Consider the following 9,017-nt stretch of genomic DNA (forward strand, 5'->3'; position numbering starts at 1 on the left):
ATCGCGGAAGCACGGCTGATTGCGCCGTCAGTTCGAATCCTTCCCCGGACATGGATGTGTGTTAGGCTAGGTAGGTTTAAGTAGTTCTAGGTCTAGGGAACTGATGAATTAAGCAGTTTGGTCGCATAGCTCTTAAAGCAATTTTTTGACCTGTCGCGTAAATTTTCTTTACATAAACGGCCGTATCTTTAGATTGCGTTGACATAGCTCACTTTCTTACACCACCAAGGGACCCTATATAGCAGGAAGTGCTATACATTTCCGCTTATTATGCCTACCCGTACTCGAGGTAAACGGGTTTTAAGGGTTGAGTAGACAGATAGACGGTCCATAAATTGAGACTAAGAGGGTTCCATTTTTACCGATTTAGGTGACGAAATCCTAACAAAGAAAATATCTACGACAGTTACTGAAGATGAGGGCCGAATGCATAATTCCCCCTACTCTTTATTCGAAATGTTCTAGTTGCAGTCGATACATCCGCATATTAATCGTATCTACGCTTTGGATCCAAATCACGTTTACAGGAATGCAAACAAAATCCATTTGCCTATACACGTAGTAATTCAGATCCCAGTATTAATTCCACCGCGTTTTAGAAGTGGGAGCATTCCCATTGCTAGCTAGCTTAAGAAACACTTCGGCTAATGAACGTTTTCTGGCTGTGGCGAGTCTAATGGAGAATTCGAAACATTGTAGAATACGTTTGGCAGCTATGTCGCCGTTTATTTCATGGGGTGGTGCAGAATTATCCTACTAAATTTACTCGCTAATAACAGTATTTTGTTATTTTGATAAACATCCCGAATGTTTGTCACATAAGCGGTGACATAAAGGTAGAAAATTCATGTTTTTGAGTCCAGAAAGCTCTGTGCAACAGAAACTGCAGATTATTTTGCCATTTTCGTTGCGAAATTCTCGGCTTATTCATGTCTGGGGCGATAATGGAGGACTGTTTACCTGGGTTGTCTAGCGTAGTGAAAGGTGTTTGCTACTGCAAGGGAGGTCTGGTTCTAATCTCGGTGGAAGCAGATAGACTATCAGCAAAGCAACTTTAAGAAATTCTCGCGACCCCAATACGTTTTATTGGTACCTTTATTCTGTACCGGCGCCCTGTGGCTGTCAATATGAAACTCTTGTGGAACTTCATACTTGTTACTGCCTACTTTTTCCACTTCTGTCAATAACTGAATCGACTTAAGTAAGGCACTGAATGATTTTTATCTGAATTTCTTTATGATTTTTCACGCATTGCTAAATTTGCACACTTTCATGGTAGGTCAGTAACGGTAATCCAGTATGACCGGTCTGAACGTTGACACAGACCGTTTCGCGGCCGAACGATCTGGGGTACTTTGTCTTACTAAAACAGTTGTGTTATCTCGATAAGCTGAAACTCATTTTTATTAGTACAGTTCATACTAATTAGCGTTCTTCTTTCATTTATATCTTCTATTTACGTGTTGTGTTTAACACACTAATCAGCGTTAATATTGTCTTACACATGACTGAAAACAGTCTTACCAAGTTCGGATGGTTTTCAATTTCACGCCTGTGCATAGTATGTTGGTAGCACTTCGTCGCCTTGCCTGTTATGCTGTGTAGCAAACTTTAAAGCTGTGCAGATCAGCATAACGAAAAGGCGAGGGGTCTCGCTCGTTTTGTCCACAACTGTACATCTGGACACGAAATTCCCACTGCAAACTAGAAGCAGTCGGAAAGCAGTCACAAATAACAATATTTTAATTGGTTCACTGTGATGAGAAAAAGCGTTTCAATTTTTGCACGCACATTATCAGCGTTAATAAACTAATTATACAACAGGCTACACAAATGAAAATAATGGTCGGTATTGTTACGAAAGTAGGAATATCCTGAAAGAGTGTAGTGATTAGATGTATTTAACTTGTTGGAATGTACTGCTGAAAGTTATATCCACTTTCATGACAATGTTTTTCGAACTCCAGCTCACAAGGCACACTTGGCTGACTTCTGCATTCTTCCCGCGCGCGTTAACCTCCACTGCTGACAATACACTGACCATTATGTTGTGCTACAGATGAATTGTTTATTTTTCTCAGTAACAACCATTTTATTCTCGATCACACATTGCCAGTTTGGCAAGCTGTAGGTGAGTAACCAGCATCTGGCATGTGCCTATCATTCCGCCTAAAGGAACGCTCGCCATTATACACTCCTGGAAATTGAAATAAGAACACCGTGAATTCATTGTCCCAGGAAGGGGAAACTTTATTGACACATTCCTGGGGTCAGATACATCACATGATCACACTGACAGAACCACAGGCACATAGACACAGGCAACAGATCATGCACAATGTCGGCACTAGTACAGTGTATATCCACCTTTCGCAGCAATGCAGGCTGCTATTCTCCCATGGAGACGATCGTAGAGATGCTGGATGTAGTCCTGTGGAACGGCTTGCCATGCCATTTCCACCTGGCGCCTCAGTTGGACCAGCGTTCGTGCTGGACGTGCAGACCGCGTGAGACGACGCTTCATCCAGTCCCAAACATGCTCAATGGGGGACAGATCCGGAGATCTTGCTGGCCAGGGCAGTTGACGTACACCTTCTAGAGCACGTTGGGTGGCACGGGATACATGCGGACGTGCATTGTCCTGTTGGAACAGCAAGTTCCCTTGCTGGTCTAGGAATGGTAGAACGATGGGTTCGATGACGGTTTGGATGTACCGTGCACTATTCAGTGTCCCCTCGACCATCACCAGTGGTGTACGGCCAGTGTAGGAGATCGCTCCCCACACCATGATGCCGGGTGTTGGCCCTGTGTGCCTCGGTCGTATGCAGTCCTGATTGTGGCGCTCACCTGCACGGCGCCAAACACGCATTCGACCATCATTGGCACCAAGGCAGAAGCGACTCTCATCGCTGAAGACGACACGTCTCCATTCGTCCCTCCATTCACGCCTGTCGCGACACCACTGGAGGCGGGCTGCACGATGTTGGGGCGTGAGCGGAAGACGGCCTAACGGTGTGCGGGACCGTAGCCCAGTTTCATGGAGACGGTTGCGAATGGTCCTCGCCGATACCCCAGGAGCAACAGTGTCCCTAATTTGCTGGGAAGTGGCGGTGCGGTCCCCTACGGCACTGCGTAGGATCCTACGGTCTTGGCGTGCATCCGTACGTCGCTGCGGTCCGGTCCCAGGTCGACGGGCACGTGCACCTTCCGCCGACCACTGGCGACAACATCGATGTACTGTGGAGACCTCACGCCCCACGTGTTGAGCAATTCGGCGGTACGTCCACCCGGCCTCCCGCATGCCCACTATACGCCCTCGCTCAAAGTCCGTCAACTGCACATACGGTTCACGTTCACGCTGTCGCGGCATGCTACCAGTGTTAAAGACTGCGATGGAGCTCCGTATGCCACGGCAAACTGGCTGACACTGACGGCGGCGGTGCACAAATGCTGCGCAGCTAGCGCCATTCGACGGCCAACACCGCGGTTCCTGGTGTGTCCGCTGTGCCGTGCGTGTGATCATTGCTTGTACAGCCCTCTCGCAGTGTCCGGAGCAAGTATGGTGGGTCTGACACACCGGTGTCAATATGTTCTATTTTCCATTTCCAGGAGTGTATTAATACTGCTCATATCAAGAGAAGGAATAAAATCATTTGGTCAGTTTCCATTCCAGTCGCTCAGAGTTAAAAATACGATGGGTTATGGGAATTCAACCAAAATTCCAACAGTATTGGCAATTTATTTTTGTGTGAGTTGTTAACCTTTTCTCTTTCGAAGAAGCGTCACCAATTATGAGTAACGGCCACATTTCTCTTGTTGACAGGTTTAATTGTACTTCCTTTGTCAAAACACAGTGTAGTTTGCACGAACTCATCTCACAGCAGCTATTGCGAAAAAATTCTGAAACAGAGTACCTCATTAAACAAGTAATTGGCAATCACAGAGCTCAATAGCTTACGAAAAACCTCATAGTGTCGGTTTGCAGTAACATAAGAGAAGAAATTTCATGTTTATTTTCATAGCAGGAAACTCTTGTTTCGCTAGCTGTCGATAACTTAAAAAATTAATCACAGGAGTGAAAAAAATAAAAAGGGAAGTATAAGTTCTGATATATCGCCATATATAAGAAAGTTACGTTTGTTTACGATTTGGCAAAATACTCTCCTCCTTGTGTGCTAACATCCGCCGAGCTTTCGTTTCGATATCTCGAGCGGTTTAGGAGATATGAGAGATGTTTCGAGTATTTCATTCTCACGGGCTTGAGACTGGAAGTGAGTACGCTACATAGGATCCATTTTCTCAAGATCGGAGGCAGATAGAGACCTCCTCCCAAGTCTAAACAAAAATTAAACATGTTATCTGAATTTCACACGTAGCAACATATGGTGTAATACGCACCAAACGCAAAATCATAACGACTCCTATTTTTTCATTGCAAACTTTTCGAATTTTGCGTAGCGTCTTACTAAAATGCGTATACCACCAATAAATATGACCATTAGCGAGATGATGGGCGTTTGACCTGCGGTCATCGCACGGTGACGCTGGCAGCAGTCCACATACATAGAGGTGAAACTTCCTGGCATATTAAAACTGTGTGCCCGACCGAGACTCGAACTCGGGACCTTTGCCTTTCGGGGGCAAGTGCTCTACCAACTGAGCTACCGAAGCACGACTCACGCCCGGTACTCACAGCTTTACTTCTGCCAGTACCTCGTCTCCTACCTTCCAAACTTTACAGAAGCTCTCCTGCGAAACTTGCAGAACTAGCACTCCTGAAAGAAAGGATATTGCGGAGACATGGCTGGGGGGGATGTTTCCAGAATGAGATTTTCACTCTGCAGCGGAGTGTGCACTGATATGAAACTTCCTGGCAGATTAAAACTGTGTGCCCGACCGAGACTCGAACTCGGGACCTTTGCCTTTCGGGGGCAAGTGCTCTACCAACTGAGCTACCGAAGCACGACTCACGCCCGGTACTCACAGCTTTACTTCTGCCAGTACCTCGTCTCCTACCTTCCAAACTTTACAGAAGCTCTCCTGCGAAACTTGCAGAACTAGCACTCCTGAAAGAAAGGATATTGCGGAGACATGGCTTAGCCACAGCCTGGGGGATGTTTCCAGAATGAGATTTTCACTCTGCAGCGGAGTGTGCGCACACTAGGGCGACTGGAGGCTGGTCAAACACAGCAGATCGTAGCATGGACCCTCTGTCTGCCACAAAGTGTGATCTCAAGATTATGGCAACGATTCCAACAGACAGAAAATGTGTCCAGGCGCTACAGTACGGGACGTTCACAGTGTACAACACCACAAGAAGACCGATATCTCACCATTAGTGCCCGCAGATGGCTATGGAGTACTGCATGTAGCCTTGCTCGGAACCTTACAGCAGCCACTGGAACAGTTGTCTCCAGGCACAAAGTCTACAGACGACTGAAAAGACGCGGTTTATTCACCCGAAGACCTTCAAGGTGCATTCCACTGACCCCTGGTCACCGGAGAGCCCGTAAATCCTGGTGTCAAGAACACAGTACATGGTCATTGGAACAGTGGTCCCAGGCTACGTTCACGGACGAGTCCAGATATAGTCTGAACAGTGATTCTCGACGGGTTTTCATCTTTTTCATCTGGCTTGAACCAGGAACCAGATACCAACCCCTTGATGTCCTTGAAAGGGACTTGTATGGAGGTTGTGGTTTGATGGTGTGGGGTGGGATTATGATTGGTGCACGTACACCCCTGCATGTCTTTGACAGAGGAACTGTAACAGGTCAGGTGTATCGGGACGTCATTTTGCACCAGTTTGTACGCCTTTTCAGGGGTTCAGTAGGTCCCACCATCCTCCTGATGGATGATAACGCACGGCCCCACCGAGCTGCCATCGTGGAGGGTACCTTGAAACAGAAGATATTAGGCGAATGGAGTGGCCTGCCTGTTCTCCAGACATAAATTCCATCGAGCGTGTGGGATGCTCTCGGGCGACGTATCGCTGCACTTCTTCAAACCCCTACGACAATTCAGGAGTTCCGACAGGCACTGGTGCAAGACTGCAAGGCTATACCCCAGCAGCTGCTCGACCACCTGATCCAGAGTATGTCAACCCGTTGTGCGGCCTGTGTACGTGAGCATGGTGATCATATCTCACATTGAAGTCGGAGTACATGCGCAGGAAACAGTGGCGTTTTGTAGCACATGTGTTTCGGGACGGTTTTCTCAACTTATCACCAATACCGTGGACTTACAGATATGTGTCGTGTGTATTCCCTATGTGCCTATGCTATTAGCGCCAGTTTTGGGTAGTGCCGCGTTATGTGGCACCACATTCTGCAATAGTCCTTAGTTTATGAGCATGAGTGTACATTTTAATTACCGGTCGTAGATGATGAGTAGCATACGAAAAGAACCAGAAATACAGAATTCAAGAAAGGTTTGAAACAGATCTAGAATGGACGTGCCCAGCGAACGAAACGAACAGCAACTCGATACTGAACTAACTAGGAGCAGTCGGCAGTGGAACTACGACGAGTGGCCACGCGAAGAAGGACGAGTCCGGCCGAGGAAGACCGAGACCGAGACGGGAACGGAACCGAGGCTGGAACGAGACCGGCCGAAGTGCCGTTGCGGGAACGAGATCGACCGTTTCCCGTTCCCAGGAACTATAAGTAGAAAGCCGCGACCGAAGTGAACTATGGCACGTTTCACACTGGGACACTGCTGACGGTTGCCAGTGATGGTCACCGGTGACTGTGGTTTTATCAACGGATTAGTTAGTGGAATGGACTCGTACAGGGGTAACAACTAAATTTGGCTAGTCTTTTATGGTCCGAAAAATAAGGTATTAAATTTGAAAAAAAAACATGCAACTGCCGGCCGTTGTGGCCGATCGGTTCTAGGCGCTTCAGTCCGGAACCGCGCTGCTGCTACGGTCGCAGGTTCGAATCCTGCCTCGGGCATAGATGTTTGTGATGTCCTTAGGTTAGTTAGGGGACTGATGACCTCAGATGTTAAGCCCCATAGTGCTTGGAACCATTTGGACCATTTTTTGAACATATAACTTACAAATTTTGTTTTTCTCATCTATGCTCTTCTCACTGAATTCTGGCACAAACTTCGTTATAATTTCTTGCCACGCTTTCGGCTTTCGTTTTCATCACTTTTTTGCTGTAGTCATCACTTTTCACATCCCAAATAGGAGAACGACTTACTACTTCACTTACAAAATCTTTCATGTTAATCAAATCTAAACCCCGAATGAGATTTTCACTCTGCAGCGGAGTGTGCGCTGATATGAAACTTCCTGGCAGATTAAAACTGTGTGCCCGACCGAGACTCGAACTCGGGACCTTTGCCTTTCGCGGGCAAGTGCTCTACCATCTGAGCTACCGAAGCACGACTCACGCCCGGTACTCACAGCTTTACTTCTGCCAGTATCTCGTCTCCTACCTTCCAAACTTTACAGAAGCTCTCCTGCGAACCTTGCAGGAAGGTAGGAGACGAGATACTGGCAGAAGTAAAGCTGTGAGTACCGGGCGTGAGTCGTGCTTCGGTAGCTCAGATGGTAGAGCACTTGCCCGCGAAAGGCAAAGGTCCCGAGTTCGAGTCTCGGTCGGGCACACAGTTTTAATCTGCCAGGAAGTTTCAAATCTAAACCCATGGCTACAATACGTGCAGTGTAATGTACTATGAATATTTCGCGTCACTGTCTCAGAAATGACTGCCAGTCAGTTGGCAAATCTGCAGCGCTGTGGTTGTGATCTGTGTTCCAGTGTGAACATTCCAGTGCAAACTAATGCATGTCTGGCGGTGACTGCAGCTAACACAGTGACCTCATCCGTCACATGTGGCGAGTGTGAGTCACTGTTGGGCCACAGTGGCTCGATAAGGCAGCGTAGTGTCTCGGTGTGAATACTCCAGTCCAGACGAAAGTGTCTCTGTCGGTGACCGTCACTGGTGACCGTCACCAATGTCCCAGAGTGAAACGGCCGTATGAGAAACCGTTCCTTAGATATCGTTCCTCGCTCCTTCCGTTCATCATGGCGAACCGTTGCTTTAGACCCGTTATTTCGCGAACGACCCATCTCTATTACCCGTTGAAGGCTAAAGATTTTTACACCACACTTCTGTGAGCGGTTCTGCATAATGCGGTAGAAACCAAGTGCCCAGTTTTAGAATTTATATTATTTGTCTCGATTTGGGTTGATTTATATTTATTATTTTTATAGATAATTTATAGTTAACGTGTCATAATTATTGTTAAATTATTTATAGGAATTATTTATAGAAATGAAATGTTAATCGTTTCCTAAGATATCTAGTTTCTTAACAAGAAAATTTTTTAAAGTTGATTTTTTCATTTAATTTTTTAAATATAAATATCAACTTATGTATTCTTTGAGAGGTAGGTTTTTAAGTTATTAACCAATAATTTGCTTTTTTTTGGAATGTAATAGTAGCGTTTAAACCAGCTATCTTCAAGATTACGTTTTGTTCATTATTTTATATTTTGATTGTATCTTTATTTTAGGGTTTGTATTAAGATTCTTGATTTAATTTAATAATTTTTTTAATAATGATAGAATTAGTATATTTATTTGTACATAAATTTTACCTTTTGTTAACTTATTATTGGCCACGAGTGTGGAAAATCATACGCCACCATCTCTCCACATAACCGTGTGCTGAAACCGTAGCAAGTCACCAACAAAGAGTATGCGACAGGACACCGGCTCCACACTGTTGGATTAACTTTGCCCTGACTGTCGCTTCCTGGCCGCCGACGAACGTCGCTTCACGTGCTTGTCGTCATCCGACGTTTTGTGATTGACACAGATCTTACCCTGTTACTTCTGCGTCACACCTGACGTGATTGAACCTCGGACCCTCCTTTGTCCAGATGAGTATCTCTTCCAGCCCACAAAAATCATGCGCTTACCTGGTTCGAGGGGATGACCATCGACTGTCTTCGGCGAAAGTGGAGTTTGAATACTGGTGGTACCCACAAAGCGCTCACAACG

The 9,017-nt window shown here is 46.0% G+C and overlaps 2 non-coding genes across 2 annotated transcripts; both read right to left on the reverse strand.

Annotated features, from left to right (window-relative positions):
- Positions 1-4,597: 4,597 nt before the first annotated feature.
- Positions 4,598-4,672, reverse strand: Trnas-cga. The gene has a single exon. It is a non-coding gene; the product is annotated as a tRNA-Ser (tRNA).
- Positions 4,673-4,888: 216 nt separating this feature from the next.
- On the reverse strand, positions 4,889-4,963 carry Trnas-cga. Its single transcript has one exon. It is a non-coding gene; the product is annotated as a tRNA-Ser (tRNA).
- Positions 4,964-9,017: the final 4,054 nt, after the last annotated feature.

Source organism: Schistocerca piceifrons, chromosome 1, assembly GCF_021461385.2.
Source record: "Schistocerca piceifrons isolate TAMUIC-IGC-003096 chromosome 1, iqSchPice1.1, whole genome shotgun sequence".
Classification (NCBI taxonomy): Eukaryota; Metazoa; Arthropoda; class Insecta; order Orthoptera; family Acrididae; genus Schistocerca; species Schistocerca piceifrons.